The sequence below is a fragment of the Miniopterus schreibersii genome (genome assembly GCF_964146895.1).
Source record: "Miniopterus schreibersii genome assembly, chromosome: 2".
Classification (NCBI taxonomy): domain Eukaryota; kingdom Metazoa; phylum Chordata; class Mammalia; order Chiroptera; family Miniopteridae; genus Miniopterus; species Miniopterus schreibersii.
This window is the reverse complement of record NC_138102.1, coordinates 134,063,924-134,086,810: the sequence shown is the minus strand read 5'-3', so window position 1 is coordinate 134,086,810 and position 22,887 is coordinate 134,063,924. Positions and strand designations below refer to the sequence as shown.

Genomic DNA, 22,887 nt, shown 5'->3' with positions numbered 1-22,887 from the left:
TTATTAAAGCAAATAATTCATGGTCATGGATTCAATTCTAAATATCTGTCTACTCTATTACCACTGGCACTGGTTAAGTACTTCTATTCCCTTTACTCTAGTGTACGTGTTCTTTTGGGAAATGAGGCCACAGAAGAAATCCACTCCCCCCACCCCCAGCTCCTTCTCCTTCATGTTAGCAAAGGAGCCAAAGAATAAGTGAGAATGATGAAAATAATTAATCCTTAAGGGCTCTTTGTTAGGATAAAATTTGTAGTCCAAGAAGGACACATATCCTCACTGTGGCTAGAGCTACGGGTATGAGGGAGCCTTCCCTCTGCGATTCAGTCATTCATTGTGGCCGAAAAGCCACCAAACACTAACTAGGTAGCACCATGCAGGCAGGAGAGAAACACCTTCACCAGTAAAGCCCTGCAGCATGGCTGAGCTCCCCTCAACACAGAACCCCTCGGAGGTAAGTGAACGAAAACATGAAGCCTCCCCTCATATAAGCAGGCCCCAAAAGGCACAGGCATTAACTCCCTTCACCGTACCATCAAAAACTATGAAAGTTCAACTAAGCCATGAGAAAGACAACGACAGCTATGTGTTGAAAGACATGCCATTCATTCTGTCCTCAAAAGAAACCAAAAAAAAGAAGTTCAAGAAGAGGCTGCTTAATCTAGCTCATTAGAGTCTGTTTGCACTTTGCTCTACGAATGGTAGTTTAAGCAAGACTTTTGGACAACTACGCGTACCAACCAGCATTAAACTCCGAGCACGCCTTCACAACGCACGATGAAAGGGACAGTGATGACGACAACTGCATTTGTTTTATTGCTGACAATATTACAGATGTCCCTCATCCCACCTAGCCCCTGCCCCGCCCCAGGCCTTCACCACATCACTGCCTATGTCCAGGGGCTATATATATATATATACATGCATATAAGTTCTTTGATTAATCTCTTCCTGTCCCCCCAACCCCTCCCCTCTGAGGTCTCTCAGTCTGTTCCATGCATCCATGCCTCTGGACCTATTTTGTTTGTCAGTTTATTTTGTTAATTAGATTCCACATATGAGTGAGATCATGTGATGTCTGTGTTTCTCTGACTGGCTTATTTTGCTTACATTTTTATAACTACATTTTACACATACGTCTTGTATGTATTCGATATTTGTACATAACATGTAATGAGTTCCTTTTGAGCAAAAGTGGATTATCAGATTTTAACATAGCAAAGTACTATACCCAGCTTTCAGTTAATAGCTAAAGCAACTGAGAACTCAGCTGATTAAGAAGGAAAGCTGCAACCACTATGTGCCATAAACCTCCGCCCACAGTAAGCTCTGTAATATATTCTTTCAGCTTGTTCCTTTGCAACAAGATTTCTGCTCCTTTTTAAATCTCACTTTTTACCTTTTTCCAATATCTGGGACTTCCTCTCCTGAATACTCAATCACATAATACAGTAAGTCCTCACATAACGTAGTAAATAGCTTCTGTGATTTTAAGCTAAATGGCATATAATGAAACCAATTTTACCAAAGGCTAAGTGACATGAACAATTAGCTACGGCATCTCATCAAAGTTATAAGGAAATGACCTTGAATGAAAGACATTCTTCAAGGGCCTGCTGTGGACACTAACTTTACCTTTGCCATCAACTATTTCTTTTTACTCCTAACATTCTTACGAATGAACTTGCACAGAGCAGGCCTTTTTTTTTTTTATCAGTAGGCAATCATACTGCAAAGCAGCACTCAAGTGGTTAAATGGGCAATCTTAAGAAATTTTCCCAATGGCGATATTTATTAGATTCTACCAAGGTGGTGGTAGAAGCCTCTTACCTAAATCTACTTTTGAAAAATGCTTCAGGACACCCTACGTAGAGGAAAGTCCTACAATAGGGAGTAGGTAGAACTGGTCCACTCTATAGCCATTGTCATTTTATATTTGCTAAAAAGCTGCCTCCCCTATTTCCTCCCAATTTATATACTCTTACTTCACTGTTGGTAACAGGATTTCAAGATACATTAGATAGTATATTATATAAAACATCTGTGTCAGATAACCACAATTTTGCAACAGTTTAACCAATATTCCCTGAGTTGACACTATTCTCACCATGTATCATGGATATTATGGTGCTTTGTAAAGTATTCTACAAATTAGACTTATTACCAAGTCATGTTAAAATAGGTCATTTTGTGAATGGATAAACACCATGATGTGTATATACAATGTAATATTACTCAGCCTTACAAAGGAATAAAATTCTGATACGTGTCACAACATAGCATGAAAACATGCTAAGTGGAAAAAGCCAGACACAAATTTAAAAATATTATGTTATTCCACTTATACGAGCTATATAGAATAGGCAAATAAATTCATAGAGACAGAAAATAGAATGGACGTTGCTTGGAGCTGAGGGGAAGAAGAAATGGAGAGTTATTGTTTAATGGACATAGTTTCACTTTGAGATGATAAAGTTCTGAAAATGGATATTGTGGTCATGGTTGCACAATATTGTGAATGTACTTAATTCCACAGAAACAGTTAAAATGATAAATTTTATGTGTATTTTATCGCAATAAAAATGAAGGAAAAAAGTAACATGGCAAGAGTCATAATGAGAATAGCTCTGCTCATCAGCTCTGTCATATAACCTGCATTTATTTTCTTCATGGAACTTAATAGTATTTGAAGTTATAATGATCTGTCTGTTTATTGTCCCTCTCTTCCCCTACCAGAATACAAATTCCATACGAGCAAGATCTTAACCTTTCTATTTCAGTACTTTATCTCCAGCACTCAGTAGGTTTTTTGTTGCAGAGTAAATGCAGAATAAATATTTGTGGAACAAATGAATAAATGAAAGAAATACTAAATATGTCTTTTTAATTTTGAGTGGATAATCATGCACTTTTTCTTAGGTCTGATAACATTTAATGCTTTTATCCTTTGTAGACAGAAAGGTACTTCCAAGTGTTATTTACCTGACATATAAGTCCTGTCTCTGTAACCAGATTCCAAGCTCCTTGAGAAACCAAATGCTATAGCTCTGCTTCTCCACAAAATATCTTACCCTTGCACAGCACCATATAGTATACGAAGAACTTCCACACCCATGATCACATTTGACACACATGACCTTGAGGCTGGCAGACATAATCATTCCCCTTGTGAAGACGAGGAGAGAAACTCAGAGAAGTTAAATGACCTGTTCAAGGTCAAAGTTAGTAAGTGGCAAATCCAGAATTCAAGACCAGGTCTTCTAGTTCCAGGTCCAAAATTCTTTCCATGAAAAGTTTGGTAATGAAAACAATGATGCTAATGTCATATTTTCCAAACATTAAATAGAACATTTAAAAATATTTCCTACTATACTTTTTCTGGGCTTATCATAAAAAATACCTTGACCATGGATTTTTTTTTTAGATGTGCTCAGAAAGAGGCAAATTATATATGTTTGAAAATAAATGTGGCTAACTATTGGCCATTATAATTCTAAAGGGAGGGAGGAAGGGAAGAAGCTACTAGCTGTTTAGAAATCTCTGATGAAGCCAGTAGGAGCAGTCAGGTAAGTGAAAAGGGGGCTCAATCTTACCCTCCAATTCACCTCCAGAAACCATTCAGCTCCAGCCCACTGATGACATGAAAATGTGAGAATTGTTCTGCCTTTCCCTACCATTTCTCTAAAAAGCCAGAAATTCAGAATCATATCTGAAATCTCTCAATTTTTAAATGTTCTCAATTAATTCTGTTTTTAAGAACATTATTCATGCCAAATCCAGCCTGTGGGCAGCCAGTGTGTGGCTTCTGATCTAAGCCATCATTTTTCTTGGTAGGCTTTAGAAGAGACAGTGCTTTCTAGTCATAGGCTATGCGAACTCCGACTTGGATCAGAGAAAGCAAAGCAGGAAGGGATCATATGAAGAAAAAAGTGGCCTTAAATGAATTATTTATTTCATCTGTAATTTTTATTTGCCTCACTGAAAATTATACATATGGGACTTCAAATGAGTGCTTTTATATCAAATAACTGTGCTTTTAAGGCCCTTAGATTTGAAGATGTTTACTATATACGTGCAACTCAAAACCAAAGTTGCCTTCCATGGGAGAATCCAGAGGCTGAAAGCAGAGTGTTCATTCTCGTAGGGACAAGAGCTGATGCTGTACGTTAGCAGCGGCACATAAAGATTATAATCGGGAATGAGAGAAAGAAAAGGGCCTTCTGAAAAGCAGATGTCTTGGGCTAGAAGCAGCAATCACGGCATCTGCACTTGGGCAGTGGGTGGAAAACACTGGAGGAAAACAATAAAGCACAAGGTATAAAAATACCAAAGTCAGCTGGCTCTTTTCAATTGGTAAGAACAAAACTACAGAGTACAAAAGGATGTTGAGAAGACGGGTAAAGATCTGAAGTTTGAAACAGCCTATGGTTCAGACAAGCTGGGAAATGGGGGGCAAAGGAAGAAAATGGAGAGTTAAATGGTGGTACTGAGTTTTTCTCCTCGTGTCAGGCTCAAAGGACCATTCAGAAGTCCCTCATTTCAACTCTTGCACCAAACTCAGTAACATCGCTTCCTTGGTGGTACCATCTTTCAGATGCTATAGTCACTTCAATGTACTACATGTAACTTTCTAGCTGTAAAAAGGTATCTAGCATGGTTGCCGTGGCCAACATTCTCTTCTGTTTATATTCTTCTCGGACTGTCTGAAAACACAGAAAGAATGCTGAGTTTGCAGCAAGAATACTTGGATTCAAGTCTTGTTCAGCTGCTACTGCTTAGGTAGATGATTTCTGGAGTCATTCAATCTCTTTGAGCCTCAGCTAATTATTATTATCATTACTTTTTGTAAAATGAAAGAAATAAAATTCTTCTTAAATATTTCACAGGGTTGTTGGGAAGATCAAAAGAGATAACCTATATGATAATGTCTTACAAGTTTTAATCCTAATAATGTTATTTATCAAAAGAGTCAAAGGTTCATCACCTAATGAAAACTACAGCCTCACGAATCATTCAACAAATAATATTAAACATCTACTGTTACTCTCAGTACTAGTGACAGAGCTGTGAAAATGACAGGCAAGATCCCTACACACATGGAGCCTACATTCTGATCAACATTGTAAATTCTTAATTTGAGTTTTGACGATAACATGGTAAACAAAATAATTCGTCTTTTAATATAAATTAATTTTAAATAAGTTTGTGATAATGTATTGCTTGTTTTCCATGAATTCCCAAAGAGTAAAAAATATAATGGCATTTTTTAATTAAATTCAGAAGACACTTAGCATGAAATCACATAGTCAAAGTATTGTTTACTATACATGTGTCATTGGTACACAGTAATTATTAAACAGTCAGCACAGACACACATGCTATCAGACAAACTTAAGGGACATGCTGCTGCTTACTCAAAGTCTGGCTTGGGGAAATGTCATGCATTCATCCAAAATAACTATTATTAAATGGTGATTTTATACAAAGCCCTATGGTGGGCATTGTGATACCAAGATCAGCAAGCCCCAGTTCCTTCCTTCCTTCAAAGGACTCCTAAAAGAATATAGAAGTAATGTTTCTGAGATCATGTAAGTAAGAGAACAATGTATGGAGTATTAAAGGACTGCAGTAGTTCAGAGAGACATGCCAAACTTAGGGAGTCAAAGGCACCTTCATAAAATTTTGACAAATAGGACAAAGGGTGAGGCCAGTAGTCAAAATTCTGAGTTGGAATCTAATCATATCTTTGCCCAAGTCTGGTTCTAAGAACTAAAGAAAATTGTTTCAACCCAGTTTTCCTATCTATAAAACAAAAAAATAAATAAAACATTACCAATCTTCTGGCCCTTCTGGCCTTCTCAAATCCTTTTTTAAAAACTCAGGAGAGAATAAACAGATTTATCTAAATATATTTTACTGCACAGTTTTTGTAGTTGCATTAGATAAAATATGTGAAGCACCCTCACTACTTCTGACACTTAAGAACATCCTCAATAAGTGTTAAATCTGGGTCTGAAGAAGAAAATAAACTAACTAAACCTTGAAACATGAGTAAAGATTTTAAAAAGCAGAGATGATAAAAACAAAGGCACTCCCAGTCAAAGGAACAGCCTGGGAAAGACATGGAATTTGGGACATGCAAGGAGTAGGAAAAGTAAGCAGTCTCATTTGACTTCATCCTAAACTGTGGAACGAAATAATAAGAGTTACATCTGGCCCAGCCGGCGTGGCTCAGCGGTTGGGCATCGACCTAGGATCCGGCTAGGCATGGCTCAACCACTGAGCGTCAGCCTAGGATCCAGGAGATCGCGGTTCGATTCCCGGTCAGGGCACATGCCCGGGTTGCGGGCTCGATCCCCAGTAGGGGGCGTGCAGGAGGCAGCTGATCAGTGACTCTCTCATCAATGATGTTTCTACCTCTCTCTCCCCCTCTCCCTTCCTCTGTCTGAAATCAATAAAGATATGTTTTTGTGTGTTTTTTTTAAAAAAAGAGTTACACCTGGAACAAGGTATTTCAAAAATAAGAAAACTGTGGCTCGGGGATGAAGTGACTCACCCGCTAGGGACATCCCCCCCTCCCCCCAAGTGATAGCTCTAGGACCCACCTCCAGGTCCTCTGGCTACATGTGCCTTGATTCTTCTACAGCAACATCTGTGGACATGCTGTGCACCAGATGAGTAGCAGAGAGACCTGAACTGCACGAGTTTCCATCTTGCACAAAAGGGGGAAGAGGGCACATGGCCAGGGAGCAGGGCTGCACTGTTTGTTCCTTTATTCCTCTTTAGTTCTACACCGTCTGTCCTGAGAACTGTGCAAAAACATCAAGTTCCCAGAACCCCTGACACCATCTGCTGACACCACGTTGTGCAAACATCAAATGTAGGTGACAATAAAATTGTTTTAGTCTACGTGGGGACGTTATCCAATCTGTGAATTATCAGGGGAGCACCTCAGGTCACCTTTGCTGTTCACCAGACTCTTTATTGAGAGTCAGGTATAAGAAATAAAAACGGGCCCCTATATTAAAATGTATTTAAGAAGGTAATTGTAAGCTGGAAAACTGCATGATGGTCCCTAATGGTAAACAGCAATGCTTGTGGACTGCCTGCTATTCGGCTTACACGCTTCACTCCTCCATTCATGCCGGCAACTTGACCACTGACATTATGCCGTTTCTAAACAGGCCAGACGCCCACCTTCTCACGCAGATAATATTATTGATATCGGTGATTTTTCTCTCCTCAGAGTTTTTATTCCCGTGTCAGGCAGACAGTATGTCCAGGAATACCGTCCTCACTCTATCTCAGGAACCAGTCAGGAACCTTGTAAGTACAACCAATGGAATGCAACTACACCTAGCAATACTCACCACAGTTAGGACAAATAATTGGTTAATATTTGAAAGAAGGTATCATAAGGCCTCCCTTTGATAAAGGAGGAAGCATTTTTTTCCCAAAGCCTCCACCTCCTTTAGGCTCAGGCCTCCCTCCAATAATTAGGATGAGCCCTAGCAGTTGGAATATGAATTTGAAGGAGAACTGGCCCCATACCATGGGACTCACATCACATTTCTCTGTCTGACTCTCTCGTGGCGTCCCAGTTCTGGAAACTGAGCTTTTACCGTTTTTCTCAGGCCTGGCTCCTTCGGAGCAGCTGTAAAACACTTCACTTTGCTCTTGCTTCCCTCCCCCAACCCCACACTCACTCCAACACACACCCCTGGAGTGCAGTCCCTAAAATTCAGTCCTTGTCTTTGCCACCTCCTCACAGTCTTCCCTGACACTGATTGTTCACTCATATTTCTCCTTCCCTTGATAAGAATTCTCTGGACCACACTGCTCTTGCCTTACTTCCTAGATACTATGCCTCACCTACCAGAAGGGAAATTCCCTCAGGACCCAAGCTGGGCCTGATCCCATCATCAGGCCCGAATAGTGCCAAGGTCAAATTCTGGGTCCCAACTATTTCCATCTGTGTCAACTTGCTAGAATTGATCACTTGAGGCTTATAGTCTAATTAAAAGAAATGAACATTAAAAAAGATTAGTTCTTGACTTGTACTGTTTTATATTATTGGCTCTTAGAGGCATCTAAAACATCAGAAGATAAATAGTGTGGCCCCTGAATTGGTATACATTACTCAGCTACAGTTATGGCACCTGATTTGACACTGACAGCATTCATGATAATACTGAGTAGTGGATGTGTAACCCAGGAGCGCGACGTCCTGCATTCAAGTCCTAGCTCGACATTTACCAACTTTGGGCCTTTGGACAAAATTAACAAGTGCCTCAATTTCTTCAACTATGAAATGCGGGGGAAAATGATTCCTTTCTCAAGAGCTGTGAGGATTATTAAATGCATTGACACATATGAAGTTCTTACAGTAGGGCCTCACTCATAATTAATGCTCAACAATTAGATGCAGGCTACTGTATCTAACACATAGTTACAAGAGTTACAGAGAGAGTCAAATAGAAAAAATCAGTGCTATGCTGAAATCAACTCTTCCATGAAGACTTCTATGACCCTCCCAGGACACGCTGATTTGCCTTCAATATACCAGCAACTGTTTAGCAGGGAGGTCTGGAGCCCTCGGTTTTCCTTGACTACTTTCTACCTGTGTGAAAGTTCTTTATCTGTTAAACACAGAAAATAGTGTTGCCTATCCAATAACGCTAGCCTTATTATTAAATTAGTTAAGATATATAAAGCACTTATAGAAGGGTGCCTGACGCATGGAAAACACTAAAGTGTTGGCTAATTTCTATTATTAGTGTAGCCCATACAATTGAAAGATGAAATGGTGAAACCAGAATATCCCTAAGGGATTAGAGCCAGGAGGTGTTCACGTTCCTGACAAATGGGCAGTTTGTCATTAGCTCCAGTCACAGCCAGGGCTTTTCCCACCGAAAGTAAATTAAAATCTTAATTGCAGCCTAAAACACACACCGCGTGGACAAGATCACTCGGTTCAGAAGGAAGCAACCGGAGCCACATCCCCCCAACACACAGAGAAAGCGGGCAAAGCAAGCATAACCAGTACATAAAGCAACTCACATTTTGCAGCTTTTAAGGGATGCCACCTTTCTTAGAAAGTCAGTGAGAGACTGAACTTTAAAGGATCACATGGATCAAAAGACTCTTAGAATAAAAATTAGGGGCCCTGAGCAAGAATGCAACAATCCGACATACACTGGTATGTGGCACGAACAGTGTAGAGACACAAGAGGATCTAAAGAACCTAAAGGAACAGAATTTCAGAGTGGAGCTAGGTGTAGGTATTACCGGATTCTTAGTGACTAGGTCAGAGAGATGAAACCCCGAGTTCCAGTCTACACCATTTGTAATTGTACATAAACATGTCTTAGTCAGTCACATACTAAAATTTAAAATATATTTCCTTATCTTTTTAAAGACATATTTATTCAGTGTCATGATCAGACTATTACATTTAGCAATCAACAGCATGGGTGCGAAAAAAAATCTACATTAAAACCCTTTGTTGGGATGCTTTACACTTTCCACAGTACAGAAACTAAAATAACCTGTGACACAATTAGTCACAAATACAGTCCTTAAGTTTTTTGCCCATTCATACGAGTACTGTCTAAAAATACGTCTTCTTTTGTAGCAGCTAGGCCCTGCCACCAGTGTGCCTGGCCGAGCTCACAAATCTGTTGTAACCTGTGGCTTCCCTGTCACTTCTCTGGCTCTCCCCCCTTGCTGAGCTTTGTTCCTGGCGGTGTGAAACCCTTCTGCCACTGCGACAGCTGGCTGCCTGTGGTCGCTGCAGAGTAAGCATCCTCGAAGTCTCCCCTCCACAGTCGTCCTGTCTAAGTCAGTCTCCCAAAGAGCCCGCACAGCTGTGGAAGCTCTTTGTTGGAGGTTTGAGCTTTGAAACAACCGGTGAGTGTGAGGGGCCACGCTGAGCAACGGGAATGCTCACAGCCTGTGTGGTGGCGACAGGCCCAAACGCCAGGTGCCCCGGAGGCTGTGGGCGTGTCACGGTGCCACCGTGGGGGAGGTGGTGCAGCCATGAATGCAGGGCCACAGGAAGTGGATGGAAGAGTATGGCACCAGGGAGGGCTGTCTCAAGAGAAGATTCTCGAAGACCTGGTGCTTTTCCACTGAACTGTGAAAAAGCTATTTGTCAGTGGTGGTGAAGAAGACACTGAAGAACACCACCTGAGATTGTTTTGAACAGTACGGGGAAAACGAAGTGATAGAAATCATGACTGACCGAGGCAGTGGCAAGAAGAGAGGCTTGGCTTTTGTAACCTTTGATGACCATGGCTGTGTAGACAAGACTGTCCACATTCAGAAATACCATACTGTGAATGGCCACAACTGGGAAGTAAGGAAAGTCCTGTCTAAGCGAGGGATGGCTAGCCCTTCATCCAGCCAAAGAGGTCGAAGTGGTTCTGGAAACTTCGGAGGTGTTGTGGTGGGAATGTCAACTTTGGTTGTGGAGGAAACGTCAGTGGGCGAGGTGGCTTTGTTGGCAGCCGTGGTGGTCGTGAGTATGGTGGCTATGGGGATGGCTATAATAATAGGTTTGCAAATGATCGAAGCAATTGTGGAGGTGGAGGGAGCTACAGTGATTTTGGCAATCACAACAATCAATCTTCAAATTTAGGACCCATGAAAGGAGGAAACTTTGGAGGCAGAGCTCTGACCCCTATGGCAGAGTGCGCCTCTTATTTAAAGTGTAGATTCAGTTATTTTCAACCAAAGTTCCTCGGTCCTCCCCAGCAGAGGTTAAACAGCCCTGTGGTCATCGAAGGCCATGAGCAGGTGGGCCTTGACTGCTAACCGCCTGCGTGACTTGGCAAAGCTATTTCATCCACTCTCCAATCATCTCCTTGTCTGCAAAGTGGAGCTCCTGCTGGATCTACCTAACAGGAGTAGCATGGTTATTAAATTAGCTACCACAGATGAAACGCTTAGGATGGTGTGCGACACACAGAAAACATACACTTTCTGCTGTCCCATAAAGTACCAAGTTAAAGGATGTCACCATTTGTTGTTTATGACTATCTGGACTAACTGGACCCCACCGACTATTCTAATCAATATTCTGGAATCCAAGGAGGGCAGAAGCAGAGAAAAGGCACCTTAGATTGTTGTGTTCCACCTTGTTCGCCAGGGCTCAGTCCCCACAACTGGGTTTAACAAGGTTCATTTCCTCTGGATTTATTTTGCATTACAATCTGGATTACTGGGAATGAGCCGCTTGAGAGCCTGAACTGCTCCTCTGATCTCTGAGGTGCCTTACGTTAAACATGGTGCCAGGCACAGACATAAATGAGGAAACATTAATGAATATCAAACAACAAAAAAATTATTCTAAATCCAGGAATACTTGCTAAAATCGGCAGACTTTCAAACTTGTTAACAAAATTATCATTGTAAACGTGTTTTTTAAATAGCTTACAGCTAAAAGCATCAGCAGTGCTTAAAGTGAATTGTGTAAACCGTTAAGCTAGAAATCTTAAAAATGTTTTAGGCTAATATTACCACCATTTCCTTCTGCCACTGAAAGACTTTTAAAATCCTTTTGTGTGCCCCAAATGTTCTGAGAAGAGTGTGTGCATCGGGCTGCCTAAACATAGAAAAATTACCTGCTCCCCCGTCAACCAATGATTTTTTTCCCATTATCAAATGAGAGTTTCTAAAGGCCTACCATGACTAGGACAAATCACTCCATTTCTTTTACTCTATTAAAGTAGATGTTTTATGTTCCACTGCCACAAAATCCAAGATGAACACCAGAAATAGCTTGTGAGTTGAAGACTCTCATTTTAAAATGGCACCACGATTTATCCTATTTCGCACTGTACCATGAGCATTACATTACTCATTAGAAGCATTTGTGTTTAAGCAGCTATCATGCAGCTTTTGCTGAGCGTGGCCTCCCCGGTACAAGGTGGTGATTTGGAGGGCGGTCTTCCAGAGATAAGGTCACTTTGTGGAATTCCCACCTATGTGACCCCAGCATGTTTGCATACATATAAATTCACTCTATGACATTCCTGTCATGTTTGCTCAGTGAGCAAGTAATTTGCCACTCTCATTACTCCAGGTACAAGGTACCTTGTGGAAAATCAATCTCCTTTCTGCTTCATACATCACAGCTTCCCCGAGACATGCAGGGCCTTCTGACTCCAAAATGCAGCTGTGAGATAAAGACCCAAGTCTGTTTCAGCAACTGCATTGTCCAAAGGGGCTAATGATCGTTACACCTCACTGGGAAACCCCATCTCGGGGCAGGGGAAATGTCTATATCAAAGCAAAGATGCTGTTTCAAGCAAAGCATTTCCTGTACCAGAGGGAGGGAGGTCTTAATAGTGGAACAAACGAGTAGCTACAGGGGGTTTAGTGCACAGTGTTTCAGAAATATTAATCTACCATCTTCTCAGGTCACAAATCATTTTCTCCACCTCTTGACAGGCTGAAATTTGCCTTTGAAAGACAATCCATTGCAGGATCCTGACTGGATATAATATGTCAGGTTTCTCTCCTTGGGGACAGAGCCAGCTCATACCAGCAGATGAAACCATTTCAGTGTTTTAGTTGGTGCTGATTGCTATTTTTTCACCAACATTTCCAACTCAACATCACAGAATAAGTGCCAGTGGGGGGGGGGGGGGAAGCAGTGGAAATATTTTCATTCTATACCAGTCTTCAAAGCTGAGGAAGGGAAATATGCTGGGATTTTCATGACACATTACAGCTCAAATCTATTTTAGAAAACCATTCATTCAAACATCAACAAATATTTGCTGAGTACCTACTATGTTCTATTCTTGGAGCTGTAGATAAAATAATTAACAAAAGAAACAAGGTGCCTCTCCTCATGGAATTTATGTTTCAGAAGAGAAAAAATAAATGAATGCCTGAAAGCACCAATGTGATTTCAAGTATTGATGTCATAAATAAAACAGTTATGTGATAGACAGTGATGAAAGGGTAGAAGCAACATGAGATAAGAGGAGAGGATGGTGAGGAAGATATTAGCCAAAGGAACAAACCATGAGAAAAGAGGGGAAAGCATGTCCTGGGGGGGGAGTGTATAAAAATAGAGAGTGAAACAGAGAGGAGGCAGTATGGCTGGAGAAGGAAAGCACTAGTCTAAAGGGAGGTACTAGCAAGAGTCAGGCCACAGCCTTGTTGGCTCCGATTAGGAATCTGGATTATTGAGAGTGCAGTGCGAAGCCACGGGAGAGAAGAAGTGGGGCGAGCTTTGAAACGCCAGGGCAAATGACGACGATTTGTTTGACATTATTTAAAGGTCTCTTTAAAAAGGGTCTTTGTGTGGATAAATAATTCTCACTTGGATGTATTAAGTTTGAGAAGGCAGATATCCAAGATGTTACTTCCGAAGTTGAGAGCACAAAACTAGAGCTTAGCGAGAGGTAAATTCTGGGGCATACAGGTAGTATTTCATACCAAGCAACTGAATAAGCTTACCTTGCCTAGGGTTACAGATGAAATACAGGACACTAGTTAAATTTGAATTTCAGACACGATGAATAATTTTTTAGTATAAGTATGTCCCAAACATGAATGCAACATAGTTATACTAAAATATATCCCTATAGTCTATGCAATGAATAGATAGACAGGTAGGTGATGTGTGTATATTATATGAAACACTAAAAAAAAAAAAAGGTTATCTGAAATTCAAGTTTAACTGGGCATCCTATATTTTTACTTGCTAAATCTGCCAACCCTAAGTCAGGGTGATACTGGAAAAAGAGCAGACCAAGACCTGGTGTACTCCACACTGTGGAGGTGGACCAGAGGAAGAATGGTTTAGGAAGCATTTGTTAGGAGCCTTAGAAAGAAACAGTAGAGTTTGGTGTCACAGGCACCAAAAGAGAAAGGTGTCGCAAGAAGAAAGAGATACTCAAGTGAGTCCAAAGTTTGTACTGCTGTTTAGGGGCTAAATAACATGAGTTCAACAAGTAACCACGACATTTTGCATCAGGGAAGCAAGCCTGCTGACACTGAAAACAGCAGCTACAGTGACATCAATAGAAGACCCATTGGAGGGGAATAAAGAGGTGAAGAACTGGAGACAGTGAACAGAAAGCAGGGTGGTAGCGACGGGGCACGCGGGCTGGGGGAGGGACAGGAGGGGGTGTGCACGCTGATGGGAATGGCCTGACCCAGAGGGAGAGCTGCGTGAGTCAAGGTCGTGAGGGGAAAATGGGAGGACCAGAGGCCTTAAGAGGAGCTGCGATCCAAACCATGATGGACGTGTTGACTTTTGACAGGAGTGGAAGCAATTCTTCCATTTCAACAGAAAGAAGATAGTGAATGTGGGTGTGGTCTCTCTTGGTTTCAAATGATAAATGACTCCATTTATAAACATTTACACAAAAATATTTCATTTATAAAAAAGTATTTTTACCACATTTTCGTTTGTTCAAAATTACCCAGCTATTATATACTCATATAAACAAATATAAACATAATCAAAATTAGTTGCTTGATAGCTAAATTAATTATTGTTAAATAATTATTGTTAGATAGTTGTTTCAGAAAAAAAGAAGTGTTCACTTTTACTTTCCTGTGGTTGCCTTTATTTTTCGAGAATATGGGAAGTGCACAATAGCCTCCAAACTTTTAGAACATCAAAACCGAAGTTTTTCTAAAGGAAAGCACACATTCCTAAGCAACATTTCCCATAACAACTGCTCCATGCCATCCATCATTAAATAGAAAAGTTTTTCTAACACAAAGTAAAAGCAAATACTGCCAAGCTCCAGAGAAACAAAGGTCAGTTGCTGTGGGAACCACACTTCAGACCTTCTGACCTTTGCATGTGTTGCATTAATGTGGATATTTGCATTGGATCTAATCCAAAATAAAAGTCAGATATTCAGTGATACAGCTATAAATATAGCTCAGCAGCAAAAAGACAGTGCTGCATTTTGAGGAGCACAATGAGAAACAGTAAAGACATTTTTAAAATAGGTATAATCCCTTTAGAACATTTCTGTAAGTATCATGCAGTCATTTGTCAGTTACCTGAGGTCCTGATGATATTTGTAAATGAACACAAATGTTTGCTCCATAATACTTCATGTTCTTATTAACAGAAGAGCGATAGTCTGGCAAACAAAATTTCCTTGTCTATTAAAGTTTCAGAGTAAGGACTGTCTGCATGGTTCCTGTTATTTTTAACACAGAGCTCGCAGCTAAAGCAATCTTGTATCCTTTTGAATATTTAAAGAAATGATCTCCTATCCGCATCCAGAAGTTGAAGGCAAACTGATACTGCTATTAGAACTGATAAAATATGGGTGAAAAAAAACTCATGATTATTAAGCCAATTAACATATGGTTACACACTGCCAACACTTTCCACATTGAACAGGCCTCTTTCTCAGCATGTTTACAACAATTTAAAATGTCCACCTCCACTATCTTTGATAGTATCTTTTTTTAGTTTCCTTATATGAACACAAGGAGCACAGACAGAGCAAAATCTAAGCTCCATAAAGATGCCTTATATACCTTGCGTAATGTCTGGTAGCCAAATGACAGTCAATAAACACGGGTGGATAGATGGGTGGGTGGGTGGATGGGTGGATGGCCAGAGAACTATGGGGAAGCGAAGCTATGAAATTTAGTCAGGTGGTGAAGAGGTCATAAATATACTTTTCTTAATCAGGTGAGAAAAACAAGATGTATCAAATATTCTCAAGAACTTTCTACCATCCCTAAAACCGCAAGTTAGTGACAAATATTTTAATTCCATTTAAAAACCCTAGTCCTACATCCTTCCACCCTGCAAAGGATACACTCTCCCTCCCCCAATCTATCCACTTACACACTCAAAGTAAAACAGATCTCACTAGGCTCTGGTGATAGGTTCCCTGCCCCCCGCCACCCTGTCAGCTTTGATATATAATCGATACATATACATTGTGTACGTTTATGGCGTACAATGGGGTGATTTGATATATATAAATATTGAGAAATTATTACCACAATAAAGTAAGTTAACACATCCATCTCCTCATATAATTACCTGTGTGTGTGTGTATGTGTGTGCGCACACGCGTACATGCGTACATATGAGAATATTTAGGACTTACTCTCTAGGTATTTTTCAAGTATACAGTACAGTGCTGTTAACTATATTCACTATGCTGTATATTAGACACGCAGAACTTAATCATCTCATAGCTGGAAGTTTTTACCCTTTGACCAGCATCTCCTGATTTCCCCCACCCACCAATCTCTGGCATCCACCAAGCTACTCTTTGTTTCTATGAGATCATACAATATTTGTATTTTTGCATCTGACTTATTTCACTTAGCATAATGCCCTCAATCTTTACCCATGTTGTCACAAAAGGCTGACTAATATTTCATTTATATATATTCATTATATACAATACATCTTTATCCATTTATTCACTGAGGAACAGAGATTGTTTCCATGTCTTGGCTACTATAAATTATGCTGCAATAAACTTAAACCCTGATACCTAGGATTTACCCAAGGGTTTCAAAGCCATCACAAGTACAGTGAAATAGGGAGAACGGAATTCACAAAGGCCAAGAATAACATCCCCATGATTTTTTAAAATAACCTCAACAGTTCAGTCTTTGACAGTTAACACCTATATATCATATTAGGACAATCCCTCCATCAAGAGGTCTTCTTGGAGGCTGGGACCATGTTACTCTCAACTTTGTGTCCCAGAAGTCCACATAGCACTTTATACTGTATACAAAAATCTAATTTTTATGTTGTACACCTGAAGTTAATATAATGTTATATACCAGTTTTACCTCAATAAATTTTTTTTTAACAAAAAGAATGGTATTACCCTGGCAGGTGTGGCTCGGTTGGTTGAGCACCCTCCCATGCATAAGAGGTCGCAGGTTCAATTCCTGTCAAGGCGCATGCCCAAGGTTTTGGGCTTGATCCCCAGTAGGGGGCATGCAAGAGGCAGACAATCGATGTTTCTCTCTCATCAATGTTTCTCTCTCTCTCCCTCTCCCTTCCTCTCTCTCTAAAAAAGTCAATAAAAAACCTATTTTTTAAAAAAAAAAAAAGGATTGTACCTAGAATCTATGCTCACAGATGAGGCAAAAGGAGCCAGTTGTTTATTTTACTTTTCACAGCAATTAAAGCCTTAAACTTTGCCAAAGCTAACTATGAAGTGCACAAGGAAAGCCATAACTCACGGGTGGAGAGTTAATAAAATTCTGGAATGAAAAAAATTAACAATGGCAGTAAAAAGCACAAACTAAGCCAAGGTCTAATTATATTATACTTTCATGGAAGTAAAAAAAGCCCCACAACATTATGAAATATTTAATAATCTACCAAACTCCATGTTTTTCATCTTCCCAGGGATTCCATAGATTTGCATACAATTATTTCTTCGGTTAAATACACAGCACTGGACAATGGCTCAGATTCACATTCACATCGCGAGCCTGCCGGGCCACCGCCACCGCGGGAAGCTCTTCCCTCGCCAGGCTCTGAGCGTCAGCGGGCTCGGTCCCCGGGTTTCCATCTGCCTGCTTTCATCAGCATCCCTCCTCTGCGTGCCTGTCTGTGCCTTCCAGGCCAGCCTCTGGCAGGGGATTTCTTTCTTTATGCTTTTGCCAGCACTTCTCCAGCTGAATGAAAGGGTAAAGAAGGAGGGCTCCGCGGGCACCGACAACATGTCTCGTTGTCAAGTGGAATGATAAATGCGTGCTCTCATTTCTGTAGAAGCCCAGAACCCGAGCCGAGCTTTCGAGAAGGGGTGAAACCGGGATTATCTCCGTTCTTTCCTTCCAGTGCCATCAGCTATCGTGATGTAAATAGTAAAGGAAGGCTAGAGTTACCGAGAACTTCCCAACCTACTTAGCACCTTGCCCCTTCTGTCAGTCAAGATGCCCCTATGATAGCTGATTTAAGGAGACATTACTTCTGTATACTATTTGATACACATAAAAACAGATAATGTCTGTACATTTAGGAAGCATAATAATTAAATAACAGTGAACCACCACCTATTAAACCCATCACCAATTTGGGAACAAACCTTACCCTGTGCTTAAAGCTACCCTTTTGTGCTCCTTCCCAGCTCTCCTCCTGCTTCTCTTCATCTGAAGTAATAACTAACTTTTCTTTTATAAAAAAAAAAATTTGCAACATTCATAGGTATCCTTAATGAATGCATCATTTCAGTTTGCTTGGTTGAGCATTATAAATGTGTTATTCTGTGTAACCTCCTAAAATTTATTTTTTTTCAGTCAACATATTTCTAAGATGTGTTTGCATCCAATTGTAGTTCATTTCCACAGTTGTATAATCTGTTCTGATTTTAGCAAAATATACTCATCCATTTCTTTTTTTCCCAGATGCTTTTTATTATAGAAAACACATAAAATTTACCATCTTAACCATTTTTAAGTGTATAGCTTAGTAATATTAAATATATTCATAATGTTATACAACCATCACTACCATCCATCTCCAGAACGCTCTTTTTGGCTTTTATTCTAGGTATCTGAACTAATTTACAAATGAAGGCTTTATATTTTACTTTTCTTAAATTTAGAATGATACATAAAACATAATATTAGTTTCAGGTGTACGACATAATGATTTAATATTTGTATGTATTGTGAAATAAGTCTAGTTAACATCCATCACCATACATGGTTACAAAATTTTTTTCTTATGATGAGAACTTTTAAGATCTACTCTCATAGAACTTTTTAAAAATACATCTCTAGAATTCTTTTTATCTTATAAAACTGAAACTCTATACCAATTAAAAAGTAATTCCTCATTTTTCCCTCCCCGTGGTCCCTGGCACCCACCAATTCTACTTTCTGTCTCTATGATTTTGACCACTCTTAAGTACCTCATATAAGTGGAATCATATAGTATTTGTCTTTTTGTGACTGGCTTATTTCAGTTAGAATAATATTCTCAAGATCCTATCCATGTTGTACTATACTGCAGAATTTCCTCAGTTTTACAGGCTGAATAATATTCCATTGTGGGGTGTATGTGTGTGTGTGTATTTTGCTTAACCATTTATCTATCAATGGACCCTTGGATTGCTTCCATGTTTTTAGCTATGTGAATAATGCTGCTATGAACATGAGTACACAAGTATGTCTTTGAGACCTTGCTTTCAATTCTTTGGGGTATATATCCAAAAGTGGAATTGCTGGATCATATGGTAATTCTAGTTTTAATATTTAGAGGAACTGCCACACTGTTTTCCAAAGCAGCGGTGCCATTTTGCATCCCACCAAGAGTGTACAGGGTTCCAGTTTACCCACATCTTGTCAGCACTTGTTGTTTTCTGAGAGTAGCCATCCTGATGAGTGTGAGACAGTCTCTCATAGTTCTGACTTGCATTTTCTTAATGATTAGTGGTGTTGAGCATCTTCTCATGTGTTTGTTGGATATTTGTATATCTTCTTCAGAGAAATGTTTATTCAAGTCCTTCGCCTATATTTTAATTGTGTTGTTTGTTTTTTTGTTCTTGACTTTAGGAATTCTCTATATATCCTGGTTGCTAACCCCTTATCAGATATACGATTTGCAAATATTTTCTCCTGTTCTGTAGGTTGCCTTTTTACTGTGTGGATAAAGTTGTTTCTAGGTGTTTTGCCACTGTAGATAATACAACTAGAAATATACATGTCTCTTGGTTCATACGTGTTAAGAGGTTCTCTAGGATTTATACAGTAGAAAGGAATTGCTGGTCATAAGGAATGCATATGTTTAACTTTATAAGATAACACTAAACTGTTTTCCAAAGTGACTATCCTAATTTACATACCCATTAGCAGCAATGTATGAGTTTCCATTACTGCACACACTAGCCAACATGTATTACAGAAAGGATTATATACTTTCGGTATTCTAGTGGGCATCCATTCTTGGTCTTAATTTGCATTCTTCTGATTGCAACTGACGATGGATACCTTTGTCTTTTATTAAATTTAGATATAATTAACATATAAGATTATATTGGCCAATGTCTTTAACTTCATGACAGTCATTGATATCCATTAATTTATAAACAATTAATAGATTTTCAAGTGAGCAATCATGATCATTCCTATGTTTCTACCACTGAGGCACTGAAAACACATTAAGTTTTTCATTATATCTGCCAGCCAGTAATGAATTTTGAGTTGGGAATGTGGTTACCAGTTTCTTGTCTACCTTATAACATACATTAGATTTTCTTTTAAGGAGCTGCTGGTCACTTTCCCATGATCTTTATAAGATATACGCCTGCATATGTCTATTTGACTGATAATTTTCCCCCAATAGAGTTCTGTAAATTTTCTAAGTACAATTATTCTAATTTTGCCAAACTTATTTTCCAAGTTTCAAATCTTCAAATTCACTTTTAAAATTATTTTTTTCAGGCAATACTACTTTTTAAGGTAGGGTAGTATTTCATTGTGTAAATGTTTCACAGTTTTTCTATCCACATATCTACTAATAGACACTGGGGCTGCTTCCAAATCTTGGCTATTATATATAACACATATTTTAAATTTCTATTTTTAGAGTGAGAAACATACCACTTATAAATATTTGTTACTTCTGCCTTTATCCTTTATGGCTGACAACTCTATCGCCCCCCCCCTTTTTTTTTTGAGGATCTAATTTTTACTAAACCATTGAGATCAGCAGAGATTATGAAGTTTTGGTGAAGGAGACCCTAAAGAAGGGGAGGGAAAACAAGATGCTCATAGTTCTGCATTTGGGTGGATCCAGTGGTCACCTCAATAGATTGTGTTCAGGATTGAGCTGGATGTAGCACAATTAACCTTGGCAGGGTAGAGTATTCCTAAAGGCTACTCTGCCAGAATGAGGGGTCCAATACAGTTAATGAGATGCAGGACCCATTATCAAAAAGCATAGCAACAAAGTATAGGCTCACCAGGCAGTCGTAAGTGTTTTCACAGGAAAGGTAGATTAATAGATACAAGTACTTAGGGGTCTAGGCAGACATGTAGGCTGGTAGGACCTGAGAAACCACTCAGCTGATTGTTATGTTTTCAGCCACTAATCTAGAATTCAGGGCAAGACTCTGTTCCAGCAGGGAGACTGGCTAGATGAAGACAAAGTCACGATTCTGGAGGAATGCATGCACTGTGTGTTACTGACAGACAGACTCGGGTGCAGAAACTAGAACTAAATCCAGCTGATCAAAATTGGGGTACAAGCACCTGAACTGAGCTAGCAGCCAGGGAGACTTATGCTGATTCTGTTTGAACCTAAGTTTTGGGTGAGAGGTGTTCATAATGTTCCTGTATAAGATCAGGATTGGCCTGAACACCGGGGCAGAGGTGAGCCTTCAGGTGCATTTGGTTGTGGGAAGGAGAGAAGTTGGAGACAGGCAGGGCATCCCATGAAGGACGCCCCTCTGTCCTGGGAATTCCCTTCAAATATGGAATGGATGCCACGGTGGAGGCAGCCCTCTCAGAGGCTTTCCATCATGATCATTATTTAAAATACAGTGGCACCTTGGTTTTCAAACGTCTCTGCTGACGAGCATTTCAGTTTACAAACACCGTAAACCCAGAAGGAAATGCTTCAGTTTTCGAACTCGCCTCGGAAGTCGAACATGCCAGGTGGCTTCCGCTGATGCAAGATCCCGAGGCCCAGCTGTCGGCTGTGGATCCCCCAGTTTCCAAACGTTTCAGAACTCAAACGGTCTTCTGGAGCAGATCACATTAGAAAACCCAGGTACCACTGAGTTTTATCCGAGTTATTTTTAAAAGTCCTATCTGAAGCTCCATTTGGCAAATGATCCCTCTCAACACTGCTTAATGCCCTGCTCTCGACCATCAAGTTTCGGCTTTACAACTGCTTGGCCAGAGTGAGTAAGAATCCAGTAAAAGGAGTTTCTTTGTTCTTGAGGAAAAATGTTATGCACATCAGCCTCTTATCCTCTCCAAGGGAAAGTGTGCAACATAAATTATAGTGATTTATTAGGAATGAAGAACCGGTTCTGGTGCCCTGACTCAGCGGTTTTCATGAGGTGCTCTGGAAGTAGAAAAACATTTGTCACTTTTGGATAGATTCAGAATAAATAAAAGAGAAGTAGCGTAAGGTGCATGGAGTTTAACACCCAAAATATGTGAAATAATGTTATGTTGTTAGAGCTGCGATGGTTGCATCTGTGCTGACCGTTACACACCTTTTCTTCTTGTCATCATTCCCTAAAGAATACAGGAGAACTATTTACATAGCATTTACACTGTTTTAGATATGATAAGTAACCTGGAGATGACGTAATGTGTATGGGAGGATTGCGTGGGTTTATGCAAATACCACAGCGCTTTACAGAAGGGACTGGAGCACCTGTGGATGTCAGTATCCACAGGGGCCCTGCAACGCATCTCCCTCCAGATAGAGGGATGACTGTAATCTCATTTCCTCCTGGGAGTTTGAGAAATTTTATGTAAAACACAGCTAATTTTCATTTCTTAATAATCAAAACTTAAAATGCACTCATGGTGGAAAAGATGGTTAGAGGGACGTGCATTTTCTTTCTGACACCTGGTATATTACACTTTCTTGCATAGCATTTCCAAGTGATAAAGTGAAGTGAAGGTCCTGGCATTTCATTTTTTCTCTGTGTATATCCAGAAGTTCTGATATTAAAAAAAAGAGAAAACTGATTAAAGTGGATATTCTTTCCTGTACATACGTATGTATTTATCTAAAACTTATTGAGCATTTGCTGTATAACTGGATCTGGTGATTATATCATTTTGTTTCCTCCAAAGAGATTTCAGTCTAGAAGAAGAGACTGTGAAATCATCTAGGTTAAAAGAATTTATGTTGTGAATCATATTTATCTCTCTCTGAGCAAT

At 39.8% G+C, this 22,887-nt stretch overlaps 1 protein-coding gene and 1 pseudogene across 6 annotated transcripts in view; one reads left to right on the top strand and one right to left on the bottom strand.

Annotated features, from left to right (window-relative positions):
• TAFA2 (TAFA chemokine like family member 2) overlaps positions 1–22,887 on the bottom strand; it is a 416,091-nt gene that overhangs the window by 141,075 nt on the left and 252,129 nt on the right. The window lies entirely within an intron of this gene.
• LOC308553582 (heterogeneous nuclear ribonucleoprotein A1-like 2 pseudogene) lies at positions 419–10,815 on the top strand (annotated as a pseudogene). Its single transcript has 2 exons — positions 419–454; positions 9,774–10,815. The product of its transcript is annotated as a heterogeneous nuclear ribonucleoprotein A1-like 2 pseudogene (transcript).